General features: G+C 47.0%; 1 protein-coding gene across 9 annotated transcripts in view; it reads right to left on the reverse strand.

Annotated features, from left to right (window-relative positions):
• BCAS3 (BCAS3 microtubule associated cell migration factor) overlaps positions 1–18,869 on the reverse strand; it is a 463,105-nt gene that overhangs the window by 232,814 nt on the left and 211,422 nt on the right. The window lies entirely within an intron of this gene.

Consider the following 18,869-nt stretch of genomic DNA (forward strand, 5'->3'; position numbering starts at 1 on the left):
CAGCATCCTGTTTACACAGCGATTGGAAACCCACAAGTAGGACCCAAGCACAAGAGCTCTCCTTCCTCCTGTGGTTTCCAGAAACTGGTAGTCAGAAGTGTTCCTGCCTCTGACCATGGAGGCAGAGCATTGCCATCTTGGCTAGTGGCCATTTGTTGTCTTACCCTCCATGAAAATACAAGCAGCGCCCACTGTATCAGAACTATGGACCATCTCATGCAGGATCCTGCTTCCAACTCTGGCCAAGCAGATTCTTGTGAAACGCCCACAAGCAGGACATGAAAGCAACAGATCTCCGCCATTGCAAGTCTTAGCATCTGGTGTCCAAAGACCTATTGCTCCTCATCCCTGCAGTTCAGTATAGGTACCATGGTTAAAGGGAGTTGACAGCTTTGAGCGTTACAGAGATGCCACGCACCTAAGCAGGTAAGAGGCTTTCCCATCACCTGCTACCTGATCCTTTTAATCGGAGATGCTGGCCAAACAGGCTAATTTCCAGGTTAAGTGTAAATCCCAGCACTTTTAACACTTAGAAATACTTAGATTTGGTTTGGACCACAAGCAAACGAAGAGGGAAGGGACTGCGGCTCAGTGGTAGAGCACCTGTTCTGCATGCAGAAGGTCCCAGGTTCAATCCCTGGCCTTAGGGATTGGGAGAGACTCCCTGTCTGAAGCCCTGGAGAGCCGCTGTCAATCAGGTTAGGTAGTGCAGTACTGAGCTAGGTGGACAAAATGTGTCTGTTAACTTTTCAAATATAATATAATTAACTTTAAGAATAGCATGAACCAATACAAACAACAAATATTAGGTCCTGGTCACCGGGTACAAAGTAAAATTGCATTTGTGGTGTGCATAAGGCAGAAAATAATTGCAGCATGTTAAGTTAGTTAAATAACTAAGCCAAAAAGATGTATGAGTTACAGGGAGTCTAGGTTCCTCTGGGTGACAGTTAATAAAAGCAATAAATATAAACCAATCAGCATCAAAAGTATATTTTTTTTCTGTTTATCCGCATACCACTCTACAGTGTAATGTGTCTGTAACTTTGCTTACAGTTTTGTGTGTTCACTTTAGGGGAAGAGCCGTTGCTCAGTGCAGCTGGGAACATCCTCTGACTGAATCCTCGGAGACTCCCAGTCTGAAATCTTAGGGAGCTGCTGCTAGTCAGAGTAGACAATGCTGCCCTAGATGGCCCAAGGTGTCTGGATGGGGTATATGGCAGCTTCCTCTGCTCCCATGCAAACTAGCTGCTTGTGTCTTCCAGCTGGCAGTGACAAAGCATGGCAAAACAGCTTCAAGTAAACCTGACAGCTCCAGAGCTGTCTCACCCCTTGACAAGCGTCACCGTCAACGATACAGCGCCCACCGCAAAGTTTTCAGAAACTGTCCACTTTAGGAGATGCAGGAGCCAAGCTAAGCCGCAGTGACAAACCGCCTCCTCGGGCAGTGCTGGGCAGGCCGCCCTCGAAAGCACAGCGTTTCTCCTCTGGCCTAGGGAGTCGTAACCATCAAGCCGCCTTGACGTTAATGCAACTTATTTGAAGCTGCCTTGACAATTAAGTTGGCCAAGATCTTTTTGGCAGGTGGGAGCAGATGATTTACATCTCGGCAGCAGCTGTTTTGCCAAACAGCCATATTTTATCACCGTTAAGTGAAATCTATAACCGAAAGAATACAGCCGCGAGGAGCCTCCCCACCCTGCCTCTAATCAGGACACCTCGGGGGACAGGGGATTTGTCCGCCATCAGGGGACGTCCGGAATTCAGGGCGACGTAATGTGTGTGGGAATACCGGGGGACATGAATGGGTTGCCAGAATGAGGAAAGATCGGGATTAGAGAATGACGGGGCTGTGGGAAAAGAGGGAAGTTTTAATGTTGGCTCCCAGCCGATTCTCCCTGGGTCATTAAAATGAGTGTCAAGTGAGCTTACGGTACGGTCAGTGCCTGTCCTGTTGAGGAAAGAGTAGAGGCTTCAAAATCTGTCTTCTTACGGGGGGGAATGGGCTGTAAACCTCAAGTCCCTTTTGACACTGCTTCTTAAGGGACACAGATCTCTTTAAGATCATAAAAGATGCTGTAGCTCAGGGGTTCAGCACCTGCTTGGCATGCAGAACTTCTTGGGTTCGATGCCCAGCATGTCAAGGAAGAGCTGTGAAAGGTTCTTTGCCTGAAAGCCTTGGGAGAGCTGCTGTCCGTCAGGGTAAACAGTACTGAGCTAAGCGGGCCAATGGCCTCACGTGGTATAACTAATTTAACCATGATGCTGTTTTAATGGGAGTGTTTATTATATACAGTGGTACCTCGGTTTATGAACACAATTGGTTCCGGACGTCTGTTCATAAACTGAAGCGTTCATAAACTGAAGCGAACTTTCCCATTGAAAGTAATGGAAAGTGGATTAATCCGTTCCAGATGGGTCCGCGGCGTTCGTAAACCGAAAATTCATAAAGAGAAGCCAGAGGTGGCACATAGGGACCCTCATAGCTTACAGTATCTCAGAGGAAGGCCCTTGTCAGGGGATGAGAAAATACTGCAACGTTTTGCTGAAGTGCAGGTCCCGCTTGTGTCAATTAGAACTAAAAAGCACAAAGAACTTATAAATGAACCAGCTTTAGAGTCTGCATATTGTGAAGAAAAAGGGGGGGAGGGAAGAGCGTGGAAAGAACAAGGGAAATGTTGCTTCAGGGGTAACTTTGACGTGTGAAGTTTCTGCCCACTCCCATTTTTTATAACGGTGCTGTAAACTAGTTAATAATGGGAAAGAGACACATATAGGACCGTAAATAAGATGTTGGCGCCTCTATAAATCCATACACTACGTGCGTTGTTGTTGTTAATTACTTGCAAATCTTAATGTTAGCCACAACTGGTTCTAGACTCTCCGCATCAGCTGGTCTCCTCTCTTGTAACACTGAAAGACCAAGAGCCCAGAGCCAAGCTGACTTGAAAGTAACCCCCATTGATTTCAAGGAAGTGTGCTTACAATACAACCACAGCCAAAATAACCCCTCATTCTCCCTCTCTCTCCTTTTGATTGCTGCTGTACTGCCCTGTCTCCTCCAAATCCAACAGCCTCTCCGCCATAGCGGGGGGGGGGAAGGGGGGGTGACGGCAGATAACACTACTGATTGCTGTGGTTCCAGTTTCAAATGACAAGTGGAGACCCAGAAACAAGATGTCACAATGTGGCATGCTCCCTTTTCTCTGTTCTAGCCAGTCATCCAACCACACACCCACTTTCGGGATACTCCATTCCATCTCATTCCCCCTATTTTCCATTACCCCCACAATTCAGCATTCTGTGGTTACTAAGTATGCTCAGAATACACTGGGCTGTGTTTTTGTGATGGGCAGTTTACCTGTTAGGTTTTGCCCACATTTAAATATATTTTTTCTACTCCTGCAAACAGTTGGGTTCCCTCGAACATGCTGCTGTTCTCCCTTTTGTGTCCCAGAAAGCATCGTTTTGGCTATGCAAAGCTGCTAATAACTCAGTGCCTGAGTTTGGTATTAGTAATTAGAATGTACATTATGAAGCCGCTTTACATTATCTATACAGTGGAACCTCGGTTTATGAACACCTCGGTTTACGAATTTTCGGTTTACAAACACCGCGGACCCATCTGGAACGGATTAATTCACTTTCCATTACTTTCAATGGGAAAGTTCGCTTCAGTTTATGAACGCTTCAGTTTATGAATCTATCTATCTATCTATCTATCTATCTATCTATCTATCTATCTATCCATCCATCTATCTATCTATCTATCTATCCATCCACACACACAAGCCAAAGCAGCTTTGGTCACACATGGCCAAGGAATGGGTGGGGCTATTCAGAGGAGGTGGGGCTATGGAGGTTTTACCATGCTCAAAACACCTGTGCCATCACAAAGGATACCAGGGCAGAAATAAAAATTAGTGCGCACATCATAGACAATGGCAATTCTACTGCGCCATCTTCAGATCACTGAGAGGCTGCTTTTCTACATGCAGATCCTTTTCTGCTCATGGGGTAGCATCCAAACCATGTGACCCCGCACCCACCCTGCCAGCAATGAACTTTTGCCACCTCATCTGCTATTTGCTTGAGCTAGGCCAACAACCAGGAGGGTGAATAGTTTAGTTCAGAGAGTTGAAGATGACAGGGCAGGGCCATCACTAGCATTCAGTCCAGGAACGGCTTTAATGTCACATCTGCTGTTTGTGTGAATGAGGCCTTTGTTTTTCCTGCTGGCTCATGGCTGACCTGGAGAAATGCATACTTTTTAACAACTCGGGCGCTTGGAGGCAAGCTTGATATTCAACACCATTTCTTTTATTGGGGGGGAGGGGGCCAAACAGAATTCACTTTGTCAAAAGTCAAAAGGACTGGCTACCTTGGCTTGTGCAGGCTGCTCTTCTAGGGTGGCCATGTTTCCTACTCTATGGAGGAACAGTCCTGTCGGGGAAGGGCCACCCAGCCCAAGTCCAGTTTTAAAACAAAGAACCAAAAGGAGGCAGAGCAGCAGGAGGGGCCCTGAAGCATCAACAGCACCTGGAGAGCAGAATGAGCATGTACAGAGATCCCCTGAACATAGCCTTCCCCACTATGCTGTCATGCACTGCATGGCTATTTAAATTTTTGGAGATTTGCATTTAGAGCAGGCATAGGCAAACTCGGCCCTCCAGATGTTTTGAGACTACAATTCCCATCATCCTTGACCACTGGTCCTGTTAGCTAGGGATGATGGGAGTTGTAGTCTCAAAACATCTGGAGGGCTGAGTTTGCCTAGGCCCGATTTAGAGATCTGGCGAAGGGTCATAGTTTGGCGGTAGATCATCTGCCCGTATGCAGAAGGTTCCAGGTTCAATAGGTAGGTCTGGGAGTGTCCTCTGCTGCCACCAGTCAACACTAAGCTAGAAGGACCAGTGGCCTGACTCAGCCTAAGTCAGTTTCCTACATCGCTATCAGTACTTACAAATCAGGATATGCAAATTCTATGCAAAATCTGTCCCCTCTGCACTCTTTTTAAAGTGATGCAGTTCCTCCTCTTTCTGCAATGCATTGAGGCTGCTGGATCCTGGGTTAGATTATGTGCTCTTCAGATGCTCTTATGTCTGGGATCTTTTTTCCGATGTATTTTTATTTATTTGTCTGGATTTATGAAAAGACAGCGCAGAAGCCTCATCAGTGGTACGTAAAGCAGCTAAAAGGGTGCTGAACAACTGCGGCCTGATCCCTGCAGGAGCAGAACCACACGGCGCTGCAGCGATTAACAACGGCAAAGCAGCCCGAATCCCTAAAAGCAGCACATCTTGCTCGTGTGATCCACTGCAGCTCTTCCATGCCCTCCGACACAAGGGGACAATAGATGCTCAATTATTAATCTTTTCAGGTTTTCTATCAGCAGCTCAATGCAGAGATCTGGTTTCCTTTTCCTCTCATTACATTCCTCCCAGGAGAACAGTCACAGACAGGGTATAATTACGAAACAGACATCTCTGTGTGCTGCAGAGAGATCTTTGACATGGTGGGTTCTCGCCGACTGCAGGTGTGTTGCTCCCCCCCCCCAGAAGAAACTCAGTGTTGTGGAACCAGGCTGAACTTAAATAGATAAGAGACAGAGATAGATATATAGGTATCTAGTAAGCTGTCGTTTCAATAGGGTTGCTGAATCAACTTTGCCAGAATCCAGGATATATGTGTATGGATGTGTGTGTTCACTGGCACTCACATTGGATGATGACCTGGGAAGATTGAAATAAAACCAGGCAAAGCACACCCTCATCAAACAGCCACAGGGGCTGAAGGGCAAATTGGCACCAACCCGCTCTGTGCCAGAGGGGCAGCTGACTGAACGTTGCTTCCACATTGGTGATGGGATAGTATCCTCCACCACACACCTGAGGGCAGCCAGCTAGCTTGAGCAAGGCAAGGCAAGCTACTCGGGGCACAGGAAAACTGCCTTATGTTGAGGGGGTCAGGCAATTAGTCCATCTAGCTCACTATTTTCTACAGAGACTGGCAAACCCAGGAGACAGCGTGGAAGACCTTTTGGATCACACATGGTCTTAGTCCAAAGAGGAAGTCTCATATAGCCCTTCCTGTCCAGGAGAGACCATTGGCTAGCTTGAGTGAGCCTGATTCATTGTCCAAGATGATGACGATCCAAAATGCAGTTCTGCTCACTCACCATACTGAGAAGGTGCCCACAAAACTGAAACTTCCCATTTCTAGCCCCAAGAGCTCCTGATGATTGCACCCTCTCCAACAAATTTGTTCCTCAGGAAAAGGAAAGACACTAATCTCATTATTTAAGTCAACATTGAATGTCAGGGCTTCCCCAGGCTGCCTCTAGACACCTCAGGTGGAGAAGGAGAAGGGGAAGGCATGAGGCAGCAGCAGCAGGGAGTGCCATTTTCTGTTTTGCCTCAAGCGGCAAAACGTCTTAAGGTGGCCCTGGATCAATAATCACCTTCACCACACATGACTATCAACTGTCAAGGTTCTCAGGAAGCAGATTTTGGTGAGGGGAAGATCAGCTTGGCCCCATCCATTAGCCAGTGAAAGAGCCTGCTTCTGCTCTCGGCGTCAGAAAGAACACCCAGCGCTAACTGCTAGGTGCTCTACGACTGGAGAGCAGAAGGAAGGCACTTGCTGTCCTCAACCACCCGCCAAGGGAGCTGGGGCTATTAGGAAGCTGCTCCTTCTGCTTCCCAGGGATATCATCTTAGTGAGGGGAAGACCTGCTCCGTTCCATCCATCGCCCAGGGAAGAAGCAGCTGCAAAAAGCTTGCTTTGCCACTCCCTACTCTGAAAAAGAACACACTATAAGGTCTTTTTAATCTATGAAATCGTGCTCAAAGTTGGCTTTCCACCCTCCTCCCTCCCAATCCCCTTTCCTTTTGTGTTGTGTCCTTCAGATTGTAAGTCTGTGGGCAGTTTTTAAAAAATTGTTATAACTTCTCTGGGAGTTTATCAAATAAGTAATAAAGAAGTGTTTAGTGAGCTGACCCCCTGCCTGCAGTGCATTTAATGCACATGGCTGGGGAGTTAGAAGATATGCAGGCATACCCACATTCTGCAAGTATTATTTTTTTAAGCATTTGTGAGGTCAGGACCAAATTTAGTACAAAAAGGCAGATGGCATCCCTTGTGAAAGGCCCCCCTGTTAAGATTGGGGCTGTGTGAGCAACAAGCAACTGAGTAGTGTTGGGTTTTTTAAGCACAGAGAGCCTGCAGCCAAAGATCCTAACAGCGGCAACAAATACATTCTTCTCTTGTGTTGGAGAATAAAATCAGGGGCGAGGGCCTACTGTGAAATCAGCCTGATGGGGCCATCTTTAAAGAGTTACGGAAGAGGTAACTTCTTTCTATAATTCACCGACTTCAAAAGTATGTTTGACATTATTGTCGGGAAAATTATGTTAACCATGGATTACTGTTACAATCAAAGTATGTAGTGAGAAGTCAAGAGGCTTAGTAGTAAATTTTCAAAGCGGAGCGCGGGGATTTAGCCGTTTGACTCCCATTAGCGTCAGGAGGGCTCGCACAGCTAAACCCTCGCACGCTGCTTTGAAAACTGACCTCTCCGCATTGATGGAAACCCCCCTCCCCAAATGCTCTCCAACCACCACCATCTTTTTTAAGAAGTTCCAGATGACCAAGCGAGAGCAGCAAAAAAGAACCATTTCAGCATGTTATTGTTGTTTGTAGGCATCTGAAAGTTATTTTAATCCCCCCTCCTGCCCTCAGAACTACTCCCAGCGTTTGAGAGCCACACAGGGGACAGACCAGTGTTTACTACCGAGATACAACGAACATGGACACACCCAGAGCCACAAAGGGATGTAAAGATCGCAGCAAATTTCTCACATCTGCATAAACAGTCCCAAGTTGATGACTACATCTTGGTTGGGTCTGTTTATGAAACGGCTGCGCAGAGCAAGGGGGGCAGCGCTTTCTGAGCCCCCAGAGAGGCTCCACCTGTCCGAGATAGTTCAGCTCGATGGAAGAACGGAAGCCTGCCCTGTTTCTACTCATTTTGCTCTGTCATACGCTCGGCAAAAGGAATTATTTGTACTTCCTTTCACCACTTAACCTCTCTGTCTTCAGGAAAAGGGCAACACAGTCAGGTCTTAAGGAGAGGGAGGGGGAACCCTCCTTTTTGTTTCCCCATGGGCTGTGGCCGCTGACGTTTCCACTTACAAACGCCTTTCAAGTGAACGAGAGGTAATGCAGGCTGGCTCGCGAAAGGTTGTGTTAAGACACGGAAGTGCTTATCGCAATGACCTTACCACTTAATATGAGGAGTCCTGGGCAGCGACATGGGGCCAGGTTTCCGCTCCTTGAAATCACCGTACATTTGGTTTCACAGAAAGTGTTTGGGGCGGGGAAATGATTGATTGAGACAACCGCTTTTGATTTCACCAGAGTGAAACACAGGGACTTGCACTTATACCGAATTGAACAATCAATCCACCTAACTCAGTACTGTCTGCACTGACTGGCAGCAGCTCTCCAGCATTTCAGGAAGGGGGCTCTCTCCCTGCCATACCAGAAGGTGCTGGGGGTTGACCCTAGGGCCTTCTGCAGGCTGTGTACCTTCTGTAGCGGGCCATGGAAGTGGGCTTTGCAACTACAAGTTCTTTGTCAGGTGAAGGTTTCCAACAGGGCTGAGCCAAAGCGACTTTCTTCATTTCGTGTCAGCTTTCCTGAGCACCAAAAAGTGCCACCCTTTCCCGAATACGTATTTGGGTCACTCAGGTGCTGTTCTCCTTGACACCCCATCTTCCTTCCTGGCCACGGAGCCCTATTAGCTCTGGGGACTCCATGCAAATGCCATTCCCATTGCAAAGTCTAAAGCAACAACGTCATGAATGCTCCATCGAAAAAGACAATAGGACATAGATTAGGTGTGGTTAAAAGAAGCAGTGGTGAACTCAACGGTTTTAGTTACAGGTAGTATCTGAAGAAGTGTGCATGCACACGAAAGCTCATACCAAAATAAAAATAAAAACCTTGATGTTGGGAAAGATGGAGGGCACTAGGAGAAGGGGACGACAGAGGACGAGATGGTTGGACAGTGTTCTCGAAGCTACGAACATGAGTTTGACCAAACTGCGGGAGGCAGTGGAAGACAGGAGTGCCTGGCGTGCTATGGTCCATAGGGTCACGAAGAGTCTGACACGACTAAACGACTAAACAACAACAACAAAGGTCCTACTGAAGGAATTTTTTTTTATTTTTCAACGGTATTAGTAGCTCCTTCAACTGCAGCAAATGTGCTCATACTGAAGGCAAATGCTGATATCAGAGGGCATTTGGCGCAACACTAGGTAAAGGTAAAGGGACCCTTGACCATTAGGTCGAGTCGTGACCGACTCTGGGGTTGCAGCGCTCATCTCACGTTATTGGCCGAGGGAGCCGGCGTACAGCTTCCGGGTCATGTGGCCAGCATGACAAAGCCGCTTATGGCGAACCAGAGCAGCGCATGGAAACACTGTTTACCTTCCCGCTGGAGCGGTACCTATTTATCTTCTTGTACTTTGAAGTGCTTTCAAACTGCTAGGTTGGCAGGAGCTGGGACCGAGCAACAGGAGCTCACCCTGTCACGGGGATTCGAACCGCCGACCTTCTGATCGACAAGCCCTAGGCTCTGTGGTTTAACCCACAGCACCACCCGTGTCCCTAGTTCGCAACACTAGTTCTGAGCAAAAACTGAAAATCAATCAGGGGATAACCAGTGTGGTGCCCTCCAGGTGTCATTGTACTGCATCTCCCATCATCCCTGACTGTTGGCCATGCTGACTGGGCATGATGGAAATTGGAGTCCAACAATATCCGATGCTGACTATTGCTGTTCTGCATGCCTAGGTGAATGGTAATCTGAAGAATACAAGTTGTGGGAGCTCAGAATGGCATCAAAGCTTAAGGCACCAGTGGTTCCCCAACATTTTCCCCAGGAAAACTGCCACATAGGTGGATGCAGGTGTGAGATGCCCTGAAACTCGTGGTCAAGAAGACTTTGCCCTTGGAGAGCAAGCTTTCCATTCCATCTCGTAACTTGAAACTGCAATGTGTTCCTGAAAATCTGGTGCAATCAGGTCAAAGGGACACAAGTCAAAGGTGCCCATATTCACTGACTCACCAGTTCAGGTCACCACATATTTCCAAGTGTGAAATTAGAGCAACCGACTCTGGGTTGATTCCAATGCTAGTCCTGCTTAGCATAGACCTAGTGAAAATAATGGACAAGACTGACTTGGGTCCATTAATTTCAGCATGCCTACTCTAAACTCCTATGCTTCTAAGTTTGTCTTGAGCAAATAAACCCTATAGTTTTCTAAGGATTCTAAGGTCTTTATATGCAGGAAAACTAAAATCTAGTTCAGAAAGTAACAAGTCAGGCTTTCAATTAGCTCATGTTGACAGCTAAGTCATCTTGACAACGATGATGCCTGGTTTAATTACTGTATCTAAGTCTAATTCTGGGAAGCAAAAGCAACACTCACTAGAGGTAACATTTCATAGCAAGCTTTAAAAAAACGACATCGAAAGGAAGAACCGAGACAATATGAATATTTAACTTTCTGCTTGGACAACACAAGGCAATGTCTATACATTGCTCTGTTGTTTACCAGAAGTTGCAAAATGCTGAAATGTGGATAAAGCACCATCAGTTTCTTATTGTAAAAGCACAGCTACTATTTAGGTCAGAAGAGGCAGGCAGTGCGATTGGTTCAAATAGGGATAGTCTTCAAATAATGCCATAAAGATTCAGGGCAAAACTGAACATTACCACCAGTACTGCATGTGTTTCTCCATACTCCTTCCACATTACCGCAGGGCTTGAACTTCAAGCAGGTCTAGCCAATGTGATGCCCTCCATATGCAAAATGTATGGAGATCTGTGCTCTCTTTTGTCCTTTTCTGGCAATGTGCAAGTGGCCACCCTAGCTGGGTTCACATTGGGCAAAATGAGGTTTGGGAAAAATGGCTCAGTTGGTAGAGCATGAGATTCTTAATCTCAGGCTCGAGCCCCATGTTGGGCAAAAGATTTCTGTATTGCAGGGGATCGGACTAGATGACCCTTGTGGTCCCTTCCAACTCTACAATTCTATTATAATAGGCTTGACCAACAGTCCCATGTTAACTCACTGAACCTTAGAACCTTAGTTCTTTAATCTGTGGCTTCCAGGTGTTGCTTGACTACAAATCTCATGTTGCCCAGCCAGCTTAGCCAATGGATGATGGAAGTTGTAAACCACCAACATATGAGGGTACAAGTTGAAGAGCACCACCCTGGGCTTTGCCCCACCCTTCAAATCATCATGTTTCATGGTAGACAAGTCCACGTGGAAAGAGATCCTTGTAGAAAGCTTGAACCCAACCATGTTGTGGCATGTGATGTCACATCTTAACACAACAAAAAGGCTCCCACCCAGCACACACGTTTCAAGATCAATTGCTCACTGCAATACCTCCCAGCAGAGATTTAATAGTGAAGGTATGCTGTGTAAGCTTACCAGCAAACCCTACAGCAAAAGTCAGGGGGTGATGGGGGTTAGTTTTTTGTTTGTTTGTTTTAACAAAATCTATATTTATATCATTACATTTCCTACGGTCGAGGGCAGCTGTAATTAATGGATTTCTCTCCTTCCTTTAATGCACTCATTTGTCAATTCAAAAAACACACAGCGGCCAATCAATTTTGATGTATTTAGTAAGCAATTTGTCAAAGAATGTTGCAGACCAGTTAATATATTAATTCTTGCCGTCAGACTCCTCCTAAATTCTGTAGGCCTTTTTCCATAAATTTTATATATCTGACCAAGAAGAATGCCCGTAAATAGAAGGTGCCCTTTCCATATGACATGATTATGGGAAACGGAGTGGAGTGGGGAAAGAACTCAACGCATGATCTAAAGTTTGTTGCTCTTTTACTTCTATAATGGGGTTAGGGGAAAGTAAGTTACTCTGTGTCTGGACGCACTTCAAGGTGCTGGTATGGTTGGGAAAACCCATTAACTGTGGGAAAAAAGAATCTGTTGCCCTCCAGAAAATGTTGGACTCCCTTTAGTGCCAGCGAGTTAGCACGGCCAATGGTCAAGGATGATGGGAGTTGAAGTCCAACAACATCTGATCCAGGGTTGAAGAAAACTGTTGTTGGACTCAAACTCCCATCAGCCCCAGTCAGCACAGGCAATGGTTAAGGATGATGAGAGCTGGAGTCCAACATTATCAGGAGGACCACAGGTTCCACATTCACATCCTTCAGCCACTATACCAGGGTTAGTCAACAAGGCTGGACTCCAACTCCCATCAGCCCAAGCCAGAGTGCCCAATAGTCAAGGATGATGAGACTTGCAGTCTAACAGTGTCTGAAGAGCACCACATTCACTAAAGTAAAGTAAAGGTACCTTGACCATTAGGTCCAGTCGCGGACGACTCTGTGGTTGTGCGCTCATCTCGCTCTATAGGCCGAGGGAGCCAGCGTTTTGTCCACAGACAGCTTCCGGGTCATGTGACCAGCATGACTAAGCTGATTCCGGCAAACACACAGAAACACTGTTTACCTTCCCACCAGAATGGTACCTCTTTATCTACTTGCACTTTGACATGCTTTCGAACTGCTAGGTGGGCAGGAACTGGGACCAAACAACGGGAGCTCATCCTGTTGTGGGGATTCAAACCGCCAACCTTCCGATTGGCAAGCCCTAGGCTCTGTGGCTTAGACCACAGCACCACCCACGTCCCTAGTTCATTACCCCTGCACTATACTGCACTGAATATAACGTTGTTGCTTTAGATCAGGGATAGAGCACATACTTGGTATACAAAAGGATCCAGGTCCAATCCCCCACATCTCCAGTTTGTTAATTAGTTTTTTTCAAGTAAGAAAGAATGATCATGTAACAGTAGATGGGCTAGATCCTTCTGTGCTTGAGATCCTTGAGAACTGCTGCTGCTAGCCTGTGTAGACCATACCAGGCTTGATGGGCAAAAATTCTGAACTGATGTAAAAAGAAGTTTCCTTTGTTCTTATGGTATGTCAAGATTCAAATTGTATTGTACATAGTATAGGGAACTAGCCAAGACAGTCAGCTCAGGGGTTTTGCATGCAGAAGGCCCCCCAGGTTCAATCCCTGGCACATCCCATGAGAGCTGGGAACATTCCCTCTCAAAACCCTGGAAAGCTGCTGCTGGTCAGTGCAGACAATACTGAGTTAGATGGAGAAAAGGTCTGACAAAGTATAAGGCAGCTTCCTATGTTCCTAGAATAGCCTTGAGCAGCAGTGTGTGTGTGTGTGTGTGTGTGTGTGTGTGTGTGTGAAAATTACTGTTTATTATCCCTAGGTAGGTTACAATATGAGAATTCGGCCTTCAAGTTTCTGTAGCAGATGTCACCAATCATTCCCCCACCCCAAAATCACACAGGTCTGTGAGCCCGATTACAAGCCCACTTCACCCCACCCTCCAGAACCACTTCTGGACACTTGCTCCATCCAGACAACACTGTCCTTGTTCCAGCTGTTCGACACAGCTGTTGCAATTTATTTATTTTAAAATCTAAACAAATAAATAAAACCATTCACTAGTATCAGTGTAAAGGTCACACGTAGCTAAATTCAAACAGCGTGTGTGCAGGTTAAAATAAAATGTACAAATACATTCTCCCTCTCGAGGAGCTGAGACCTTCCCCTGGCTGCCCATGAATTGTCCCAAAAAGATTAAAGGGATGTGAGAGGAGGCTTTGACATCAAGCTGTATATTTATAAACCTTTCGCCTCCCCCGCCGCCCCAAAAGTATACCCTGTGCGACCAGACTATCAGACGGTTCATTGTTGCGTCTGTCGGCTGATCGAGGGGTACCTTCTGTTAGCAAAGCACACAGAGTATTTCTTCAATGACCTCGGGGGGCAAAGGTCACTTATTATAAATGGATAATGAGACCTAATGCAGTGTTCCGAGCTCCGGACAAAGAAAGGGCTTATCCGTAGCCCCTTGCGGCTCGGACCATTCAAGCTTTTATTCCTCTCCTCCCCCCAACACACCCGCCTCTCTGCTCCACCGCCGCACACTTAATGGAGCCAAACAATTGGCAGAAATGCTATACAGAGGGTCTGAAACCAAGAGAAAACGGCCTGCATTCTGAGCTCTGATAGACAGATACAAATCGCGACCCTGAAATGGCGCCAGAATCCCTTTTACCGCTCACATGGCAGACAGCCGCGGCCATTCACCCCCCAACTTCCCATTTAGCCATTTGCTGGCAATTAAACATACTGACGGAAGCGATAGCGCATCAAACCGCAGGCCGCCACGGCTAATGTGAGACCATTACATTTGCTCCTGCAGGTAAGCAGAGCATTTGTGTCTTAACAGATATTTCCCTAAGGGGGGAAGAGTAGAAGCAAGCTCAGGTAGGGTTCCTGCTCTCGGCTTATGCCATCTTCTTGTATTTAATGGGATCTAATAGCCCAGGAAGTTCATAATGTGGCATAACTGATTCCTATGGCCATAGATCAAGCATGTATTTTCCACGTGGGGTTTTCATTGCTTCTTTTCAAGAGCAAAACTGAAGGATTACTATGTTGTTGTTTTTTTACATTCAGGGCTATTTTGGAACAACAATGTTCTAAAATCAAAGAGCAGACTTCTGTGCCAAGCACCACCTGACTAAGATGAGGCAAGGGGATTCAGAATCATGTAAAGGTAGAGTTTGAAGGGACCCCAAGGGTCATCTAGTTCAACCCACTGCGATGCAAGGATACCAACTAAAGCATCCAGATGGCCATTCAATCTGTGCACAAAAACCTCCAATGGAGGAGAGTCCACAACAGGCATAGGCAAACTTGGCCCTCCAGATGTTTTGGGACTACAACTCCCATCATCCCTAGCTAGCAGGACCAGTGGTCAGGGATGATGGGAGTTGTAGTCCTAAAACATCTGGAGGGCTGAGTTTGCCTATGCCTGGCCCACAACCTCCCAACTCCATCCCACTGTCAAACAGCTCTTACTGTCAAATAGTTCTTCCTGACGTTTAGTTGTAATTTTGAGAGGAGCTCCCTAATATGCATTGGAACCCCTATGAGCCAGAGATTAAGAGCCTCTTGCTCTACCGACTGAGCTATGCCTGTTTGAAGGATTACTGAGACAGCCTGTGTGCACTGCTCTGCACATTTGAAAAGAATGACTACAAGTGCTAAACATTATTACTATTAAACAACTTTGGCCCTGATGGCGTTTCCTTGGAAGACTCAAAAGAAAGCTGGTTAGGAACTAAGGAATTATTTTGGTTCAGAAGATGGAAAGCATTAGGCAAAATAAGCACAGCCACAGGCAGCAATTTAGCAAAGCCTTGTTTCGGCACATCGATCCCGCTATGAGATGGTGGGGTTTGGTCACCTTTCTTTGGGAGGTCCCCATCCCTCATGAAAGGCGCCATTCATGGAGGTCCGTTGTGGGAACATACATTCTTTTGACAAATGACTACTGTGTGGTGGGGCAGCGGCAGGGAAGGGGAAGGAAAATAAACGATGGAGGAAGGAGTTGAAAATGGCACACATGAAGAAGCCAGTGTGGGTGTTGCCTCTTTGCTCAAATGCAGCCACTGCCAGCGTCCCACGCTGCTGGGCATCCAGGCAGGGTCTTGACAAAACAGGGGTGTCAATCACGACGACGAGAAGGTTCCCACTCTAAATTGCAAGCTGGTCGTTTGAAATTTAGAAGGTGGTGGTGGGTGTTTTATGCCAACCCCAACAGCTGACTCTAAAAGTCTTAGGTGCCAGAACTCACCATGAAATTGTTACAGTAAGTTGCCAGGCGACTCGGGGAAGCCCCGAACAGATTCCGGGTTGACAATAGCTGAGTTCACCGCCTGTGGAGGTGCTAAAGGCTATGGCAAGCTGTCTCCCTAGGTGGTTTGGGGGCCACCCCTGGTTCTGGTGCAGGTCAAATCAATGCACCCCCACCTCCCTTGTTCTCTTACATTCAGGCAGGTGGCTAGGGCAGCTTGGAAGCTTGGGCAACTGCATGTGTGTCCAATGGTAGAGGCCTTGCTGAAAAACTTAAAGCCTGCTGCCACTACATGGGAGACGGATTGAAAAAAAGGAAATACGAATTGGCCCCATAGCTTGACCAATCGGGGCTAGGAGTGGCTAGGAGCTAGGTAGAGTCATAGATCTAAAAAAATGTAGACTTGCACACACTGCCCAGCTTCTGTTTTGACTTGAAATGTTTGTTTTGGGCTTCTCAGAAATATGTAAAGGCAAGAGACCTGGGGGGGGGAGCGCCAGCCCACAATGGCGCCCACCTGAGAGGTGCCAGAACTGTGCTCTAGTGCGCTCTGAGTGAAAAAAAAGCATTGCTTCTACAAGAGGCAGCACAGAGACGAAGCAGCAGGAGAAAGCTACTCAGAGTAGGCTCACTGAAATTAATGAACCTAACTTCATGATGTGGCCCAATTGCCTTCTAAATCCGGCCTGCAGACGGTCTGGGAATCAGCATGTTTTTACATGAGTAGAATGTGTCCTTTTATTTAAAATGCACCTCTGGGTTATTTGTGGGCCCTGCCTGGTGTTTTTACATGAGTAGAATGTGTCCTTTTATTTAAAATGCATCTCTGGGTTATTTGTGGGGCATAGGAATTCGTTCATTTTTTCCCCAAAATATAGTCTGGCCCCCCACAAGGTCTGAGGGACAGTGGACCGGCCCCCTGCTGAAAAAGTTTGCTGACCCCTGATATATTGCATCTATGCATATTTTATGCAAAACCTCACTGCTCTTTTCCCACCTTAAAGGGTGAGAGGATGCTTACAATTCCTAAGAACATGGCCAAGCTGCATCCTTCCGGCCTTCGGTCTTTTCTTCTCCTCCGTAGAAACATTTCAGCTTCTTTATGATTATTGTTTTCCCTCTCCCTTTAAGAGCAAGATTAATTTACAAGCCTAGCCCTCCTCCCCATAGCAACCTGCACCAGATAGGGCCAAGACGTCTACCCGATACCATAGAATATTACGACAGGAGGCTTGCCATCAACCAAGCCGATTGGATTAAGCGCTTCCACTTTGCTGCCTGGGATGTAGAGATATTAAATTAGAGTCTCCACTTTTTCAGTTTTCACGCACAAATTAGCATCTGAGAGAGCAAGATGAAATTTGCACATCTCAAGCCAAGAGTTCCCAAGAGAGTGAAAGAACACACAACAACATGAAAACTCAGTCATCTGAAGGGCAGGATGGGGTTTTAAAAGGGGACTTCGTTGGCAAAATGGTTAAGGTTGACAGTAAACAGAAAGGCACTATTAAAAGTGTGCAAAAATAGGCTGTGGCTTTGGTGTAAATTGCTGCTAAAATGTCAATGCAATCAGCTTGCAAGGTCTCAGCAGTCTTGAGTTCTAGTTCCTAGAGGGAGCATGTCTTCCCATATGACCACCAGGCCCCTTGGAAGGTTAAGATCAGCAACAAGCAAAGTACAGTAACATAACTCAGTGCATCCATTCACATTCCATACTGTCTCAAGCAAATTGTAGCCTTTTCTAAAGCTCCCTGAGATCTAGAACCTGTGGAACTCGCTAACTCAATCTGGAGGCTCCCTTTTCTTACTGGAATTGATCCAAGTCTTCAGTTATGTCCGGGGGTCTCTCTACAGAGAGCCCCCACCAATCATCCTCACCAGCTCCTTGCCCAGCGTCAGCTCAAGCAGCAAGTCAGGAGAAAGGAATGAAGAAGTTAGCGGAGTGGAGAGAGGGCTATCTCATGTACCAGAGCCCCAGCACCGCTCGGAGAGAGGGGTAGGGGAGGAGGAGCATGGTGGGCTTTCGGACACAGGGCAGCCAGAAAGGCGGCCCTCCGATGCCCAAATTGAGGCACGCACCCACCCGTAGGGCCAGGGGGTGGCGCTTTGGGGTGCCCAGGCTTCTCAAAATGTTGTAGCTATTCTTATAGAATTGGAAGTCAGAAATTCTTGCTGATCCATCTACCAGTGGATAGGTACATAAGAAGGCCCCTGGCAGCTGTATCACGCCAAGCACCGACCAAGTCCCATCTATATAGAAAATCAGATGTCAAAGGGCAGGGTAAAGAGGCGTATTTTCAGCATATGGCGGAAAATGCAGAATGATGGTGCTAGATCCACCTTTGTGGGGAGGGAATTCAACCATTTAGGGGCTGGCTCAGAGAAAGCCCCTTCCTGGCTCCCATCCCCTGCCCTCCTGACGGCCCCCGCTGCTGATCTCGGCACCCGAGAGGTGACCCAAGCTATATAAACACAGGATCCCCTGCTCCCAGGCTTACAATCTGAACAGACACGACACAAAAGGAAAATGGATTGGGAGGAAGGAGGAAATGAGCAAACTCAGGTACAAACTCCTAGTCGTAGGTTTTTCTAGTGATCCGCTAGGGTGGGAAAGAGTTCGAGGAGAGGTAGAGCCAAAAGTTGCGCCAACGAAATGGCCCTGCTCTCCTCTCCTCTGCTGCTGCTGCCAGGTAACAATTGGTGCAGGGGGGGGACAAGCACTATTTCACACACCATCATTGTAAATGGGGTCTAACCCTCTCTCCCTGAAATAATACAGAACAATCAACCCCTTTATTGTAGGATGAGGAGTGGGGAATTGCAAGCCTTGGAGCTGAAGGTGACCCACCAGACCTCTGTGTCTGGCCCTCAGGAATCTCCCCATCACCCCTCAAAAACCCTGCTCCGGACACTCCTTGCATGCTTCTCCCTACCCAGGTGGGGTCCTTAAACTGTGACTGATGCCTCTTGCTTGCCTGGATGAGGGATGGAGAGGTGTGTTGGGGTGTAGCAGCCTCTTACTGTTGCGTTGCTGGAATGCACCCTACTATAAAGATAAGTAGCACATCTGTTGCCCCACCCAC

This window comes from Zootoca vivipara, chromosome 15 (genome assembly GCF_963506605.1).
Source record: "Zootoca vivipara chromosome 15, rZooViv1.1, whole genome shotgun sequence".
Classification (NCBI taxonomy): Eukaryota; Metazoa; Chordata; class Lepidosauria; order Squamata; family Lacertidae; genus Zootoca; species Zootoca vivipara.